This window comes from Lotus japonicus, chromosome 1 (assembly GCF_012489685.1).
Source record: "Lotus japonicus ecotype B-129 chromosome 1, LjGifu_v1.2".
Classification (NCBI taxonomy): Eukaryota; Viridiplantae; Streptophyta; class Magnoliopsida; order Fabales; family Fabaceae; genus Lotus; species Lotus japonicus.
Window position 1 is genome coordinate 94,639,016 of NC_080041.1, and position 20,160 is coordinate 94,659,175.

Genomic DNA, 20,160 nt, shown 5'->3' on the forward strand with positions numbered 1-20,160 from the left:
TTGTAATATGCTGATGTTGGTGGGAAATTTCAAACAATCAGAGCTCGACCTGATCCATCTTGATTTATGATATATCCTAGAGTTGTGAATCATAAGTACTTGTGTTAGAGTGTCGATAACAACTTAAAACCCTGAACTTAAGAAGAGAACCTCTTGCATCGCAACCCTTATTATGATTTGTTGTTTACTATCATGCGTGTGTTCTATTAATAAATACTTTATATTTTGGTAACTAAGTCCTTGATTGCAATTCACCTTCTTCTTCACTTGTGATTGTATCAAGTTTTTAACATCGCTGTTGAGGATTGTAGTCTAAAAATAATTAGCTTTGCCTTTTAATTAGTCTATAAACTTTTCTTTTCTTATATGCTATTTTTATTTGCTTTGTTTTATTTGAGATTTTTGGTTTTGTATGCTCTTGATCTTGCATGAGAAGGAATTGAAGTATTAAGGTTCTCTTCGACTCTAAAGTTGGAAGAAAGATTCCTAGAAGATTAAGATAGCAAAAGGCCAGAACACAAGGGATGACTAGTAAAGGAGAAAAATAATAGTTGTTATGTATGCCCATTAGTAATACAAATATCGATACAAGGTCAAAATCAAACTTTAGATAAGAAGTGAAGGGAGAATTTAAATCTAAAAGTAAGAAGAAAACAAAGGCTAAATCAACTCAGCCAATTCAAAGACAAAATGCTCTTCTTCGTTCTCTCATTTCTTGTCTTCTACTTCTCCTGCTTCGCTCCTTCTGATTCCCCTTTTCACTTTAAATGTTAGCAACACCAACCCCAAGTGTGGTTAAGTTGCAAACTTTGAAGTGTTGAATCAATGACGTGTTTCTGAAACTGAATCTCTTCCAATGTTGATTCTCTATCGATTCAACTTCATCTCTCTACTACTCGACTCTCTTACCCGTTTCATTTCTCTGCTCCTTGACTCTCAATCTTCGGAACTTGTGGGACATGAACCCAACAGCAAATTAACAAGGGTATGAGAGGAGAAAAAAACTTTTTAGGGTCTCGCATGCCCTATTAGGCTTTGGGGCGGCTGAGACCAGCCATAACAGAGGCGATCCTCTGGTTAAGGGTATGGTCAGAAGCAGGGTGACACCGAGGAAGGTGACAGAGATCTAGTGGATGACGAGGACGAGGACGATCTCTCGGCAGAAATGACGTTTAAAGGCGGTTATTTAAATAATTATTAGCTATTTTTTTTACTGCCACTAAACGTCATTTTTCCTCTGAATGACTAAAATCAAATTCGCTTACAAAATTATGGACTAATTTGAGCATTAACTCAAATATATTCACCACTGTTAGTGGGAATTTTAGTATTTAAAAAAAAACATATGTTGTCATTGCTAATGCCATTACTCTAGTTTGGTTAGTGAAATGAAGTTACACAAAATCTGTAAATAGTTTTCAAAATTGCATTACTAGTGTAGAAAATACCACTATATGGGCAACAAAATATCTCTACTTAATATTTAGGGTTAATCCTCTAATTGGTCCCTGTGGTTGTGTGGCCGTCTGAAATTAGTCCCTCCCGTAAAATCTAAGTCCTCGTGTTTGAAAAAGTGTGTGTAGCAGGTCCTCGCCGGAGGGACTAATTTCCACACACTTTCCAAACACGAGGACTTAGATTTTACGGGAGAGACTAATTTCAGACGGCCACACAACCACAGGGACTAATTAGAGGATTAACCCTAATATTTAACATGGCTTTATAATTTATTCATACGGATTTAATCCCAAACTCCCCTCAAAACTAGAACAATTTTGTGCCTGAAATATGTGTTTAAGGTAGAATAACTGCTTCCCTTGACCCATTCCACTTTCTCTCTTAACTTGCACTAACAATAACAAGTAGGGAATTTTTTATTTTCTTTTACTAGAAATTCAACTTATATTAACTTGACCTCAGTAAAACATCTGAAGCAATAAAAGAGCGAATACAAAGGGAAGTACACCCTAACCAAGTCTCATCTTGAGGGAATTGATTTTGGTGTCACCCCTTTCTATATTCTTTTCATCCTCCTTGTATTTTTTTCATAAAACACCTAATATCAAAACACCCCACCACTCCCACCACACTCTCTCACAGACTCTCTCACCCACAACACATTTCTCCCTCCCTATTCGTTCGCTTCCTCTATCTATTTCCCTTTCTTCTCCAAACCATTCCCAACCTTAAAACCTCAAACTCAACCTCATCTGTTTTGATTTCAAGCATTTGCGGAGTTATTGTGATAACTGTTAGAATAATGCAATTAATATGGAATTAGGGCTAGAATTAATGCTGATTGATCCAGTATTAATGTGGCTGAGTTAGTGGGGTATTAAAAGCCCATGATTGACTTGTATAAAAGATAATGGGTCATTAGTGTGTTGACTCTCAATTGAATAAACAGATTTCGTTTTTCCCCAACTCTCTCTCTGTGTTTACTCTGTCTCTCTCTAGTTCAGTGTGTTAGAAACTCCAACAAACTGGTATCGAGAGCTATTGTTCGATCTAAGGGTCACGACGGCGGCGACGAGGGTTGCGACGGCGAAGAAGATTGCGCGGTGGCGATAGGGTGGTGCGATTCAAGTTCGCAACGACGATATCGTCCTCTCCGGCAAACCACACACGGTGGTTGACACCATTCGCCAGCACCGATTCTCAATCTTGAAGCCATTCACTTCTCATCTTCTTGCGATGACATCCACAGGGAACTCAGGTTCAGGGTTCTCAGCGAACATTCCAATTCTTGATGGAAAGAACTGGAACAAGTGGAGTGTCAAGATGAAAGCTGTGATGGGGTTTCAAGAAGTTCTGGAAATTGTGGAAGAAGGGTTCACAGCGCCGGCAGAAGATGCTCCTGAAGCTGCGAAAACGTTGTTCAAAGAGCAAAAGAGGAAAGATTTCAAGGCTATCTGCTTACTTCACCAAGGAGTAGATGATGCACACTTTGAGAAAATCTCAAGTGTGAAATCCTCAAAAGAAGCCTGGGGGATCTTGGAAAAATGCAATGAGGGAGCGGAACAATTAAAGAAAGTTCGATTGCAGACACTGAGGCGTCAATATGAGTTGATGCAAATGGAGGCTAATGAGAAGATAGCACACTATTGCAATCGGGTAGTGAGCCACACAAATGCAATGAAGGCATGTGGTGAAACTATCACAGATCAATCTAAGATGGAGAAGGTTTTGAGAACCTTAACACAGAAATTCGATCATGTTGTAGTTGCTATTGAGGAATCCAGGAAGCTTGAAACCTTGACAATAGATGATCTTCAAGGATCATTGGAAGCTCATGAGCAAAGGCTCATGGAGAGGACCACTGAGAAGTCTGGTGACCAGGCATTACAAGCACAAACCTTCAAGAAGGGTGGCTATGGAGGAAAGAGTGGTTACAAAGGTCGAGGCAAGGGCAAGGAGTTCTACAAGGGTGGAAGCTCAAAAGGGATTCAAAGCAAGTATCAACAAGATGGTGGTGAGAAATCTGAGCAAAATCATCAGGACAACACTAAGAAAGGTGGAAACAAGAACTGGCGTGGTACAGGAAAGAAGATTGATAGGAAGAAGCTCAAATGTTACAATTGTAACAAAATTGGGCATTTTTCGAATGAGTGTAAAGCACCACCACAGCAAGCTGATCACAGAGGTATTCAACATGAAGAAGCACACATGGTGAAGGAAGGATCTGAGGTAAGTAGTGATGATCAACCCCTTACTCTCATGATGCTCACCAATGATAGTGATAGAAATATAAAAAGATGGTACCTAGATTCTGGTTGTAGCAATCATATGACTGGAAATAAGGATTGGCTTGTTAATCTTGATTTCACTAGAAAAAGTTCAGTGAGATTTGCTGATGGGAGAATACTACATGCTGAGGGAACTGGTGATGTATGTGTTAGAAGGAAAAATGGTACTAATGCAATCATAGCTGAAGTCTTGTATGTTCCTAAGATGGAGAACAATCTGATAAGTCTAGGACAGTTGGTAGAAAATGGCTTTTCTATTGACATAAAGGACAAGTATCTAGATGTGTATGATAGATCCATGAAGAAGATCATTAGATCTCCTTTATCAAGGAACAGAACTTTCCAGTTTGATGTCAAAGCACTTGAATCCCAGTGTTTATCAGCTTCTGTTTTGACTGAAGACACTTGGCTTTGGCACCTCAGAATGGGCCACTTGAACTTCAAGGATCTTGCACTGCTCAAGACCAAAGGCCTTGTTACAGGATTGCCAACCATTTCTGTTCCTCAGAAGATTTGTGATAGTTGCTTAGTCAGTAAGCAACCTCGAAACTCTTTCAGCTCCTATACAACTTCCAAAGCAATGGACATTCTTCACATGGTGTATTCAGATGTGTGTGGTCCTTTTGAAGTACCTTCCTTAGGTGGAGGCAAGTATTTCATCACCTTTATAGATGATTTTAGTAGAAAAATCTGGCTTGATGTGATACAAACCAAGGATGAAGCTTTTACAAGGTTTAAGATCTTCAAGAACTTGGCAGAGAAGCAATCAGGAAAGTTCATGAAGATATTAAGGACTGATGGTGGAGGAGAGTTTACTTCCACAGAGTTTGAGAACTACTGTCTTGAACATGGTATTATGCATGAGGTGACCTCTCCTTATACTCCTCAGCATAATGGAGTGGCTGAGAGGAGAAATAGAACCATTCTCAACATGGTAAGGAGCATGATTAAATGCAAAAATCTACCTCACTGTTATTGGGGTGAAGCTGCATCAACTGCAGTGTATGTGCTCAATAGATGTCCTACCAAGAGATTACATGAAAAGGTTCCAGAGGAAGTATGGTAAAAAACAAAGCCTTCTGTGAGTCATCTAAAGATCTTTGGTGCATTGGCCTATAGACATATCCCAGATCAGAGAAGGAAAAAGCTTGATGACAAGAGTGAGATGCTGGTTTTCATTGGCTACAACTCAACTGGTTCCTACAAGTTGTACAATCCTGAAACAAAGAAGGTAATCTTCAGTAGGGATGTGTACTTTGATGAGTCTAGAACTTGGTATGAAGTAAAAGGTGATAGACCTAAGCCTAACTCAGTGCATTTAGAACTTGAGGATAATGCAACTACTGGCCACTCACAAACAGAAGCTGAGGGGGAGAGATTACAAGTAGCACGTACTCCTCAATCAGTTAACAATAGGCCCTCAAGGCTTAGGAGTCTACCACCAAGGCTGAGAGACTTTCAGATCTTCTCAGATGATGCTATTGATGATGATGGGGATCTTGTGCAGCACATGGCACTTCTAGTTGACTCTGAGCCAGTGAGTTTTGATGAAGCTATTGTCAGTGATACTTGGAAGCAAGCCATGAAAGAAGAACTCAACTCCATAGAGAAGAACAAGACATGGGAGCTAGCTGTTTTGCCTTCAGGAAAAGTCCCAATTGCTGTAAAGTGGGTTTACAAAGTAAAACTCAAACCTGATGGGACAATAGCAAAATACAAAGCTAGGCTTGTTGCCAAAGGATTTATGCAAAAGGAAGGCCTGGATTATTCTGAAGTCTTTGCTCCAGTAGCAAGACTTGAAACTGTGAGAATAATCATAGCTCTAGCTAGTTGGCATAAGTGGAATCTATTTCAACTTGATGTCAAATCTGCATTTCTGAATGGACCACTTGAAGAGGAAGTCTACATACATCAACCTCCTGGATTTGTGGTCAGAGGTCAAGAAGACAAGGTGCTGAAGTTGAGAAAGGCTCTATACGGGCTAAAACAAGCACCAAGAGCCTGGAACAAAAGAATTGATGGATTCTTGTCTAGCTCTGGATTTAGAAGATGTACAGTTGAGCATGGAATTTATGTGAAATTCTTTGCTGACAATAGTGTACTCTACATATGCTTGTATGTTGATGACCTCCTCATAACTGGCAATAATCCAGTTGAGATTGAGAATGTGAAACTACTGCTTAAAGGAGAGTTTGAAATGACTGATTTGGGAGTTTTGTCTTACTTCCTTGGTTTGGAAGTCATTCAAACTGACAGTGGTTTGTTCATGAGACAAAAGAAGTACACTTCAGAGGTCTTAAAGAGGTTTCATATGTGGGGTAGTAATTTTTCAGAGACACCAGCTGAAGCAAGTGTGAAACTTGGACTGTGTGAAGAAGAACAGTCCGTTGATGGTACACAGTTCAGGCAGATTGTGGGATGCCTGAGGTATATCTGCCACACAAGACCTGAAATATCTTTCAGTGTTGGTGTGATTAGCAGGTTCATGAGTAATCCTAAGCAATCTCATCTCTTGGCTGCAAAAAGAGTGATGAGATATCTGAGAGGAACATTGGATCATGGAATACTATTTCCTCATCAAGGCAGTAGAAGCAAGTTGAAGCTACTGTCTTATTCTGATTCTGATTGGTGTGGGGATATCATGGATAGAAAGAGTACTATGGGGTACATATTTCTCTTGGCTGGAGCACCAGTCTCATGGTGCAGTAGGAAGCAGTCAGTGGTAGCATTATCCACTTGTGAAGCTGAATATATATCAGCTTGTTTTGCTGCTTGTCAAGGGATCTGGCTCTCATCATTGCTTGAAGAACTGAGAGCAGGTATTGGTACTCAAATTGATTTGCTTGTGGATAACAAATCAGCTAAAGACTTAGCAAAGAATCCTGTCTCACATGGTAGAAGCAAACATATTGAGACTAAATTCCACTACTTGAGGCAACAAGTTGAAGCTGGAAAGATTAAATTGGTGTACTGCAAGACAGATTTGCAACTGGCTGATGTGCTAACCAAAGCACTGAAGATTGAGAAATTCAAAGAAATGAGAAAGCTTATTGGAGTCACAAGCTTGGCTGATTTGAAGACTTAGGGTTTTTTTTTACACAATTATAATGTGGTTTTTTTGTTTCCTTTGTTATATTTTGGCTGAGTTGTTTTTTTAGTAGCTTTGTCATAGGTTAATTGCATTATGGGGGAGTGTTAGAATAATGCAATTAATATGGAATTAGGGCTAGAATTAATGCTGATTGATCCAGTATTAATGTGGCTGAGTTAGTGAGGTATTAAAAGCCCATGATTGACTTGTATAAAAGATAATGGGTCATTAGTGTGTTGACTCTCAATTGAATAAACAGATTTCGTTTTTCCCCAACTCTCTCTCTGTGTTTACTCTGTCTCTCTCTAGTTCAGTGTGTTAGAAACTCCAACAATAACATCATTCTTCTCCTCTTATCTTATATTTTTGCGTTTTTTTTTTTCAATTTCACCACTGTTTCCACCATGCTTCATTTTTTCCCCTGTGTATTATATTATTGTTTTACCGCACATTAGAAGTGTCAAATCTAATTTGCAAACTGCAAGTTAGTATGTGTGGAGGAATACATTTTAGATACCGAAAGTTTGTTTGTGGAATATATTGTCTGATTCCATAAGCTAGTGTGAGGAATGAATTTTTAAACATGTAACTATGAAAATATATTTTTCGCACTTATAAAGTGCAAAATGTATTCATATTTGGTCACTTACAAAGAGAAGAATTATTGTTTGACCAGAATAAATGAAAGTGACACCCTAAAAAGTAACGCACCACAGTCCACAGTACACAAGCAGTACACACAAGGATGAATTAATTTCAGGTACAACAAACACTACACATACAGGTACGTGACAGACAGCAACACACAGAACACAGACGACGTGAGGGGAGACATTGTCGGGAATCACTCAGAGGAGATGGTAAGCCTCTTAAATCGTTGAGTTCTATTTTTATTTTTTTTCAAATGGAAAATAAAAATAGCTTGGTTAGTCCTGGATCGTGTTGGTCTAGTTTTAGTCTCTTGTTAATATTTGATTTAGTTTAAAACTAGATAAGTCTGATAGTAGTATTTCTTTTGGGTACAAATATGATAATACTATTTAAGAAGGTTTAATTTGATTCAATTTCAAAGTTATGATTTGTCTGATATATTAAAAAGGTTATAAAAAAATTGACATTATTGTTACAATTTACAATAAGTGTCCTTAAATGATAGCTCAAGTGGTAATAGTTGAGGAATATATAGGTTGAGGAGAGGAAGGTCCAGGATCAATTCCTGGAGGATGCAATTTATCTTTCCGATGTAAAAAAAAAAGTTCACAATAAGTATTTTGGAAGTGATAATTTTGCTTATGATAACCGGCAGAGGGCAGAATTTTGACTTGAGGGTTACTAAGTTAAAGTGTATATAATTTCTAAACAAATTTAAATTTTCACATGCATATTTTGTGTACAAATTTGATATATACGTAACATTTTTATAAGAAGAGCAAGTTTTAGAAAGATTGAGGACAATGGATACTAGTTAACCAACTTATTTGACCCGTAAAAATTATCGGAAGAAAAAAATTAGCATCATATAACAAAGAATCAAATGGAATAACAACTTGCCTCTCCAAACAAAAATTAAAACCCATAGCTACCGAAAGAGTGGGTACAGCGCGACGCAACAACCAAAAGAGTGTGCTCTAATATGTATGAAACGTAAATGTGGAAGTCAAAGAGATAGAAACTTTTAAAGAAATTTATATCTAACAGTCACTTTAGACTTATCGAAAAATTAAAATCATATAAAAGATCTTGTAAATAAAGTCTTCCTATCATTGCGTAAAGGGATGGGAAAGGGAAGATGCCCCAGGTTCATAACTAGTGCCCTCTACCTCCTTGTGGAAGTGTTAGAAGTCCCACATTGGCTAGAGATAAGGCCAATCAAGTGTTTATAAGGGTTGTGCAAACCTCAACTCTTGAGCTAGCTTTTGTGGTTGAGTATAGGCCTCCCAATTTCTAATATGGTATCAGAGCCTATCCTAAATCCATTTGTTGTGTGGAGACCTCCCATATTTGGGTCACCCGTTGTTGTTCCCACGTTCCAGTCTGTTCAAATCCTGGACGTGAGGGGGTGTGTTAGAAGTCCCACATTGGCTAGAGATAAGGCCAATCAAGTGTTTATAAGGGTTGTGCAAACCTCAACTCTTGAGCTAGCTTTTGTGGTTGAGTATAGGCCTCCCAATTTCTAATAGGAAGCACCTTTGGAAGCTCAAGGTTTTACCCCCATGAAGCTCATCTTGTTTGGCGGATTCTGAAAAATATGATTCCAGCTCGGAGAAGTCTTTGCAATAGAAGGGTGGGTTGCCCTCCATGGTGCCCAGATTGTGAGGGCATGGAGGAGATTGTGGACCATATTTTCCGAGATTATGAGTAAATTATAAGAGTTTCGTTCCTACCAGTGTTAGACATGACTTGGGAGTCTAATCCCACCCAACCCTTTACTACATGGATTTCTGAAATTTTCCTCAAAGCCCCAACTGAAGTGACTAAAACAAGTTTGTGCGGGATGTTATCATACACAGAGAGTTCGAAATCTCTTTTGCTTTGAGGGTAAAGTTTCAAATGTGTTTACCACTACTGCCTTGTCTGCTTCCAAGGAATTGTGTGAGAGCCAACAACTGCAGTTGCATTTTTCTAGTATTTCACAGGACTACATCAGCTCCTGAAGCATGTTTGGCATCCTCCACTGGAAAGTTTCCTTAAACTAATCGTCGACGCAACTTGTATATGGTTGGGGTTATGCTGACTTGTTTTGCGACCAAGATAGGGAAGCAGTGGTTGCTGCAATTTCAAGTGATTGTGTGGACTTGAGGTTGGATTCTGTTGAAGCCGTGGGAATAAAGAAATGTTTGAAGCTAACTATTGAGAAATCTGTGTTGAATCTGATTGTCTTAGAGTGGTGCGAGCTGTAAACGAGAATAAAAATTAAAAAGCATATTTCTTGTCTATCATTAGTGATTGATGAGATTAAATTACTTTCCTCAACTTTTGTTTCTTTTTCTTTTCACCATGTGCATAGAGATAGGTAGGCAAATTGATTAACTCATGATTTAGCTAAGTGCTATGTTTCTCATCCAAACACTGCTTGTTATGTTGCTTGTTATGTTGACCTTTCATCTTGTTTTATCTCTTAAATTTGTTCAGACATTTTACATTTTCTATTTCAATGAAGTTCTACTGTTACGTAAAAAAAGTGACTACAAATAAGAGTAGAAGTCATAGGCAATTTTACATATATATAATATTTGAGTGGTACCACATAAAATTTTACATGATATATACTAACAAAGAAAATCAAAATATTCTTTAAAAAAAAATCAAAATATTAGGGGTGACCATGGCATGGCCGTGTCCCTTACATCCGCTATTGTATATGAGAGAAGGCATGTGAATGGATTATTAATCTATCATCATAAAACAACTAGTTTGTCTCTCCTTCATTCAAGTGGCTTCCTTCTCTGTTTTCTTTCCCCCTTTTTTTTCTTCTTTGTTTTAGCTTGTACATTTTTCCTTTGTTTTTTGGGCTTTCTTATTCCTTTTATGTATTGGGTTGAAGTACCTTTTATACTTCCTATTCAATGTATATTATTTGGCCTTTCAAAAAAAAAAACCCAAATTAAGCGTGGTAATTTTTTTCCCAATTATTTTATCTTAGTAAATTGTTTTATTTTTATATTATTTAAAAAACGAACCCAAATGAATATTACACATTCAACCATTCATAATGTGTACGACAGGGGGTTGTACCTATCTTGTTATAGACGAGCATTTGTTGCACACCAAAGTCATGTAATAACATTCCAGTAGCAATAGAAAGACATGTATTACTCGAACATTTCAAATTCATGTAAAGGAATAAGTTCATGGGGTTAATACCCGGTGACTTCAAACATGGACTGAAAATCTGTCACAAATATCTAATAGAGTTTTTTTTTTTGAACTCAAATATCTAATAGAGTAGAAACATCCTTTTGAAATGTTTGTGGCGGTTTTGATAGCTGCTAAAGCTAAAGAGATGTTTCATATCCGTTAATATATGTAAATGAGTAATGATTTATTCACACTTCATTTATTCTTTTATCTCATTTTCACATTATTTTCTTCATATTTCTTTACATTTTCTATCACATCATATATTTAATTACTCATTTTTTCCCCGTATTTACCTAAGGTGAAATTGAAAAATATATGTTAACCAAACATTATTCGTGATTCTATCCACCATTAATGAATTCATGTGATACCCTGCAAAATGTGTTTTCATGTGGTATGTTACAAGTCACCTTTTTCTTTTGAAACTTGTTACAAGTCACCTTTCTACCACTATGTTGAACAGTTTAGGCTAATTTAGGATTTTGAACCTTATAATATTAACTAGATATTACACCCGTGCGTTGCACGGGTTTACTTACAATATTTTTAAAAATTATATATAAACTATTATAATTAAATTAAATTAAATTAAAATTAATTTTTTTTTTCATTAAAAATATAGAAAATTTGTGTTAAGAAATTTCAATAAATATAATTAGAGTTTTTTGTGTGGAAATAATTAATAATACTCAAATCTAATTATTGATATTTTATTATTCGTATAAAAACAATTTATAAATTTATTTATAATTTTAATATGAAAAATTATTTAAATTAATTTGAAATATATAAATTTAGGAAAAAAAGGTTAAGTAATAAGTGTTTAATATCATAAAACAAGTTTTTTTTTTCGTTTTCTTAGGCTTTGGGGATGGTTACTATCTGGCTTTGCTAGTTTTTTGATCCCTTTGGGAAGAGTTGTGTATCTTGTTAATTCCCTCACTTATAATAAACATATTTCTACTTTCTAAAAAATCATGAAATAAGTTTTAATTTTATTTTTTATACTTTTAAACGGAAAATTCAATATTTGTTGGGACCTGGCAAGACCAAGAATAAAAATTAATTTAAATTTTTGGTATTATAATAATTTATAACTTAAATAACGTAAAATCTTATCTAGTGAATTTAAATGTATTCAACTTCTTTGGTTTCTAAATGTTTCCTCACAAATGATAGCCATGAGACTCATCCTTCGAGACTCTACGATCACGTTAAGTGGATAGCTCTTCCACAACAAAAATTTATACTCCCTCCGGTCCTATTTATAAGCAACAAAAAAAAATTCACATAGTTTAAGAAATGTAGTTAAACTAGATAAAATGCATTAAATTTGTCTTAAATCAAAATAAACTTCCAAAATTACCCTTTGTTATTAGTGTTGGAAAGTGGGAAAGAGAGAATAATTAATGAGACACATTTTACAAGTTAGAATTAATAAGGGCATCATTGGAAAAAATTAATTAATATAGCTCAAACTTTCATTTGGTTCTTATAAAAAGGACCAAGGTTTTTCTTCTCTTTCATGCTTATAAATAGGACCAGAGGGAGTACAACTTTGGATATTATTATTTTTCTCTATTATGCTTCCTCGAGTAATTTTTACTCATGATATATTTTAATACTTTTTTCGATAATTCACATATATGTTATAATTAATATTAAATACCTTTTAGCGGCATTTTTTAATTTTTATTTTAAAAAATTATTTGATTATTAACTAATTTAAACTTTTAATATTTGTTAAATGTAAAACTTAGGACAATTTCAATTTTTTTTTAAGTCAATTTTAAGTTGGTGAATGTTGTTATTAATGTAAGAAGTTGAATAGTTTTTTACAATAATTTTTTTTTCAGTTCTTAATAAATTTTTTAAAAAAGAAAAATTATTGTTTCTTAATATATTTTAATACAAATGTATGAGAGTTTTATGGTCTAATGGATTTAATGTATACTGAAGTCTCATTTACATATAAATAGAAATATTTTAATTATAAAATTATTTTACCTAAATTAAAATATAATTATTTGACAATATATAATCTTAATGTAAATATTTTAATAGTTTTTGACAGTATAATAATTTTCAATTTTAATTTAATTATTTTTTAATCTATTTATTACAATTTTTTTGTTTTGATGCTTTTAATATGCAACACTTGAGTTTTTCTCATGTATTTAATGCAAAAAAACTCAAGTGTGCTATATATATATGCTATATATAAAGAAGAGGGTTGGGAAGATTTGAAAGAAAGCTTGGAGGAAAAAGAGCGAAGCATCATAAAAGACAAATCTTCCTCACCCGTAAGTATCATCCTCATCAATCCAATCAATTATCCAAATCTGTCTTCAAAGAAGAAATTCATTTTGAAGATATCAATCAAGATCTTGACAACTGGGAAATTCCAAAAATTTCTCATGCTGAGATCTACAAACCAAACGGATCCTTTTTCAAACGATCAGATTTCATTATCAAAACCGTTGAGCAAACCTACAAGCTCAGATCTGATGATGAAGAAATCCATCTGCTTTCCGAGAAAAGCATCAAAGAACATATCAGCAAGAACTTCAACTATCTTCATATAGGTAGTGTTCAAGTTGGTCTTAAACCCCTAACCAGGAAATCTCTTGACATCGCTGTACTCCTTTGTCTTAGGGATGTTAGACATAATCAATTCCATGACTCCCTCTTAGGAACGGTTGAAACCAGCCTGAGTAATGGACCAATCTTTTTCAATTGCTTCCCAGATCTAACTGTTAGTCTGGAAGATAAAAACATCCTTGATGTCCTCTTCCTAAATATCAAGCTTCACGGCCTTGATATGAAAGAAGATTCCATTCCAATCTCTTTGATCTACAGGGTTCAATACAAGGTAATGAACTCTATCAAATCTTATTTCTTGCGAACCAATTGTGAGAAATCTGGAGAAACTACCCTCTTCCTCACAGATTATGATAAGGCCAATGTTATTGTGCCCAAAACCATCCAATGGAGTGATATCACCCTTCCAGAAAAATGGTCTTTGGAAAAGGCTACTCCAGCCCAACCTGCTGAAACTCCTGAGTTTCGTGAAATCATCCAACACCAATCTGGCCAAGTAGATCTCATCTTTGATAGGAGAAATTCCTTCTCTATCCCTAGATCTATTAGGACGTCCTCAAATGATTTCCAATCCGCCATGTCTAGAAGATCTTTTTCTATGACTAGAAGGAACCAGTCTGAGTCTAGTGCTCGACCTTCCCTCTCTCATGACGGATCTACTATCCATTTAGCTGGATATGTCAATACCACTCCTGTCAAGACTACCTATGACAAGGGTGATGAAGATCATCAATCCACCTTATCTCCAACGTATTCTTCTCTAGAAACCCCTGGAGAAACTTCTGATTTCATTGGAGCAATCACTACTGAATTCGTCATCGACAAAGGAAGTATCAAGGCAGATTTCTACTCTGACCGATGGACTCAGCAAAGAAAATGGTTCTTTGCAAAGTATCAGGGTGAAAAGAGAAAGAAGATCCAAGAAAAATTCTATGGGTTCCTTGAGAAAACCCAGCAAAACATCTTCTTTTTTGAATGGTTTCAAGATTATGCCAACAAGAATTGGAAATCTTACCCCTTCCAAATTGACATGGTTAAATGGCAGCATAAGGATGGAAAAGAAACCCTTTCTAACCTGCCACCTAAAACTCCTTTCCTTCTTAAAGGAGCTCAATCTACACCTGTCCTAGCTTCTCCCTTCAAGACTAGGAAAGAAGAAGGTGATGTCACTGGTAAAGACATCAAAGACCTCATGGAACAATCCAATTATACCAATAAGTATCTTCAAATTCTTGGAGAATCCCAAGTGCAGGATTCCTCTTCCAGGAAAGGAAAAGAAAAGGTCAAGATTGAACCTTCCTCTTCTAATCTTGATATCCCTAAAGGATGTCAACTTGAAAAACCTCTTTTCAAACCTTTTCAAATCAGTAGCCGTTCCAGACACTCGGCTCAAACTCTTCGAGCAAAAAAGGAATCTGACAATGAGCTCCTCCAAAAGGTGGTTGAGCAACTTCAGCTTCTCAAACAAGTTATTCCTGAGACTCCGGAACCTCCTGAGACTCCGGAACCTACTCCGGAAGCAGTTTCTAATCCCACTATTACTGCTCCTCCTCCTCCAAAAACTCGTACTTCTACTCGTAATACCTCTACTTCTTTAAATAATATTGAAGATGGTAAGGTTGAGTCTGATTCTGATATTCAATCTATGAAGTCTGACGTTCAATCTATCAAGAGTATTCCGGTCAATACTGTCATTCACAATTCTAAGAATCAGTGGAGAAAAGAAACCAAGCTCTACTATCCTAGAGCTACTGCTCCTGATCTTCTTTTAGAAGAATCTTCAAACTTCAAAAGCTTCAGTGCCAACAATGTCTATGAATGGAATATTGATGGTGAAAACGAGTATGGCATCACCAAAATCCTCCAAAATATGACTATGGTAGCCACTGCCTATGTTACCGCCAACAATTGTCCTGAATCTCTTATCGTTGAAGTCTTGGTTGCTGGTTTCTGTGGCCAGCTCAAAGGTTGGTGGGATAATTATCTCACTCAAGACGAGAAGGATCAGATCTTGACCGCTGTCAAGACTGATGAAGAAGGTAATCCTATCATGGAAGATGGCAAATTCATCTCTGATGCTGTCAACTCCTTAATCTTTACCATAGCCCAACATTTTGTTGGAGATCCTTCCCTCATCAAGGACAGATCTGGTGATCTTTTGTCCAATCTGAAGTGCAAATCTTTGGGTGATTTCAGATGGTATAAGGATACCTTCCTGACCAGGGTTTACACCCGTGAAGACAGCCAACAAGCCTTCTGGAAAGAGAAATTCCTGGCCGGTCTTCCTAAATCTTTTGGCGACAAAGTTCGTGAGAAACTTAGAAGCCAAAATCCGGGGGGAGAAATCCCATATCACACCCTTAGTTATGGACAGCTCATAGCTATCATTCAAAGAGTTGCTCTCAAAATCTGTCAGGATGACAAAATCCAACAGCAACTCACTAAGGAGAAGTCTCAGAATCGCAGGGATTTGGGTACTTTCTGCGAACAATTCGGAATTCAAGGTTGTCCCAAGAAACCTAAACCCAGAAAGCAAGATCCTCCTCCCAAACAACAATGGAGAAAGAGATCTAGCAGGAATGATCATAGGAAACCCAAGCCTAGATCAAAACCCCAATCTTCGCAAATTCCAAAGAACCCTCCTGAGACTAGACCCTCTCAAGGAAAAGATGTTACCTGCTACAACTGCGGCAAGCCGGGCCATATTAGCAGGTATTGCAGACTCAAAAGGAGAATCTCTGAGCTTCATCTTGAACCTGAGATCGAGGACAAGATCAATAATCTCCTCATTCAAACTTCTGATGAAGAAGAATCTAATCCTTCGGATTCTGAGGTCTCTGAAGACCTAAATCAAATTCAGAATGATGATTCTCAATCATCATCTTCCGTCAATACCTTGTCCATCAACACTTTGACCAATGAACAAGACCTTCTCTTCAGGGCCATTAATTCTATCCCTGATCCTGAGGAAAAGAAAATCTATTTGGAACGCCTCAGGTCTACTCTTGAAGATAGGCCTCCCAAAAGTCCTATAACCACCAATAAATTCAATCTTAGAGATACTTTCAAGCGTCTTGAGAAATCTACGGTCAAACCCGTCACTATTCAAGACCTTCAATCTGAAGTCAATTCCCTCAAGACTGAGGTTAAAAGTCTCAAACAAATCCAAAATAGTCAGCAGCTTATCTTAGAAAAACTGACTAGAAATTATGAGGAAGATGATTCTTCTGTACCTGATTCCAATCCTGCTCCTAACAACAATTGCGAAGACTTTCTGGAGAATATTAACCAGGTCACCATTCAGAAATTCTTCATCCATGCCAAAATCCTCATAGGAGATTTTATTCTCGAAATCCCTGCCCTCTTTGACACAGGGGCAGATTCCAGTTGTATCTCGGAGGGACTCATTCCCACCAGATATTTTGAGAAAACCACTGAGAAGCTCAGCGCTGCTGAAGGATCTAGACTAAAGATCAAGTATAAAATCCCCTCAGCTATCATAAAAAATGGTAGTCTTGAAATCGAAACTCCATTTCTGTTAGTCAGAAATTTGAGTCAAAAAATCATTATAGGGACCCCTTTCATTAAGAAGCTCTTCCCCTATAATACTGACGAAAACGGCATCACTGTTCAGCATCTTGGACAGCCTATCTTGTTCAAATTCTCTGAACCTCCCATAGATAAGACTTTGAACGTCATATCCTACAAGGAGAAGCAGATCAACTTCCTCAGGGAAGAAATCTCTTACAGAACCATTGAGGATCAATTGCAACAACCTTCTGTTAAATCAAGGATTGAGAATATTTTGGAAAATATTCAATCCAGCATCTGTTCTGATCTACCCAACGCTTTTTGGGAAAGAAGGAGCCATATGGTGGAACTTCCTTATGAAAAAGATTTTTCAGACAAACAGATTCCAACCAAGGCTAGGCCTATTCAAATGAATGAAGAACTTCTTCATTTCTGCCAAAAGGAAATCAATGATCTCCTTGAAAAGAAACTTATTCGCAGGAGTAAGAGCCCTTGGTCCTGTGCAGCCTTCTATGTCAACAAACAAGCTGAGATAGAACGGGGAACCCCTAGGCTGGTTATTAACTACAAACCTCTCAATCAAGCCCTTTGTTGGATTAGATATCCTATCCCCAACAAGAAAGATCTCTTAGCCAGACTGCATGATGCTAAGGTCTTTTCAAAATTCGACATGAAATCTGGATTCTGGCAAATCCAATTGCAAGAGAAGGATAGGTATAAAACTGCTTTTACTGTTCCTTTTGGGCAGTATGAGTGGAACGTTATGCCTTTTGGGCTAAAGAACGCCCCATCTGAATTCCAAAGGATTATGAACGAAATCTTCAATCCTTATTCCAAATTCACTATTGTCTACATTGACGATGTTCTAATCTTTTCCCAAACTTTAGATCAACATTTCAAACATCTCAATACGTTCATCTCTGTAATCAAAAGGAATGGCTTGGCTGTATCCAAGACAAAGGTCAGTTTGTTCCAAACCAAAATCAGATTTCTTGGTCACAACATCCACCAAGGAACCATCATTCCTATCAATAGAGCCATCGAGTTCACGGATAAATTCCCTGATCAAATCATTGACAAAACCCAACTACAAAGATTCCTGGGTTGTCTCAATTATGTTGCGGACTTCTGTCCTCAACTCAGTACCATAATCAAACCCCTTCATGATAGACTCAAGAAGGATCCTCCACCTTGGTCCGATATTCATACCAATGTGGTCAAACAAATCAAACTTCGTGTCAAGAATCTCCCTTGTCTTTATCTCCCTAATCCTCAAGCTTTCAAAATTATTGAAACTGATGCCTCTGATATTGGCTTTGGTGGTATTTTGAAACAAAAGGTTTTTGACAAGGAACAAATTATTGCTTTTAGGAATCCTGCTCAACAGAATTATTCTACTGTCAAAAAAGAAGTTTTAGCAATCGTTTTATCTATTTCAAAATTTCAATCTGATTTGATTAATCAAAAATTCTTAGTCCGTGTAGACTGCAAATCTGCGAAAGAAATCTTACAAAAAGATGTCAAAAACTTAGCTTCAAAACATATCTTTGCCAGATGGCAAGCTATTTTAAGCGTTTTTGACTTCGATATTGAATATATAAAAGGATCTAACAATTCTCTCCCTGATTTCCTCACTCGTGAATATTTGCAGGGAAGATCATAAGATGTCCTCCAGAGGAGGATCCTCCTCCTCCCGAGGAAGAGGAAGAAACAAAGAAAAAAGCAAAGGTATTATAATCTCTGACTCTTTAATCTTATCTGGGCCCACTGCCCATCAATCTGGACCCACTGTCCAAAAATCTGAGCCCACTGCTCAAAACCAATCTTCACAACCAAAACAAACCAAAGCTGATTATGCTTTATCAATTCCAACTCTCCTTGCCTTCAAACAAGCAGGCCTGGATAATGTTCCTCAGGGACTCATCAATTTACCAAATAAATCTTGGGCCAGCATCGCTGATAAAGATGATGACCTAGATCTCCAATCCCTCCAATCTTTTATTGAAAGAACAAAAAGCTTAGCAACTCATGATGGAAAGAAACCAGTTGTTGTTGCCCAATCTAGCCCAGTTACCCAATCTAACCCAAAATCGGAATATTTGACCAAAACTATCTCCAAATTCCAAACCTTGATTGAACCAGAATGGTGGGACCATTCAGGAGGGAACCTCGCCAATAAAATTGGTACTAAACTTTTCCCTGGTTATCTTGATCCAATCCACCCAAACAAAACCCAGAGATTCTATGAGTTTATCTTGGTTGATACAAACAGTGTGGATATTAAGCATTTTAGGGATAAAAATGACAACTCCCTAATTACCCACTCCACACTCCAAATTCTCCGTGTCCTTCGTCCCACTGACTTTGGACCCAATCCAAACACCTACAGAAAATTTTCCCAGAATTTTGACCCTATAGGTTTTAATTATTGGGATTACATCAAAGCTTGGGAATTTACAATCCTTGGCCTGCAAAACCAAAATTTCAAGCATTCTTGGCTCATTTACTTCAAATGGACCAACAAATATTCCTTTCCAATTTGGTTCCATTCTTGGTGGAGCTTCTTTGGTCCAACTACTGAAATCTTTCCCCCTGAAGTTCTGGAGGGATACAATCTTTTCCTGAAACATTGGGACAAAGAGTTTAACAATTATCCTGATTGTTTAAACTTTTATACAATCTTTTCCCTTTCTTGGGTATTCTCTTGGAGGTACGGTCTTAAAGCCAAACCCCAACCAATTCTCAACAAACATGCCCTTATCAAGTGGTGGAAGGCTTTTGATGCTTCCAAAGCTCACAAGGATAAAGTAATTCAATGGTTCAAAAACAACCAGAAATATCTCAAGCATGCAAGTCCGCAAACCAGCCTCTTGCTAAATCAAAAGGCCCACATCACAGCGGCCCTTGCAGGAGCTTCAACAGAAGAAGACTTGCTAAGAAATCTTCAATCTGCTCTTCAATTATTGAAGGAACCAATTAAGCAAGCCTCATCTTCAAAGGCCCCTCAACACAAAGTCTCCGAGCCATCCTCTCTTGGGTCGTCAGATTTTGTCCAAACCACAGAATCAGATGATGATGACTTCTGCTAAGTTTGTCGTCTTGTAATCATTTTTATTCTGTAATAATTCAATTTTTGTACTGTAGCAAATAGTAAAATTGACTTTTTACTGTAGCAAATAGTGCCAGTCAAATAGTACCGTCTACCGGAACTATTCAACCGGAACTATTCAAACAGTGCCCAATCTTTTCTTTAAATAGGCTCATTCTGAACCTTGTTAAGGAGAGTTTTGGATAGAGCTTAGATAGAGAGTTTAGAGAGAGAAACACTGA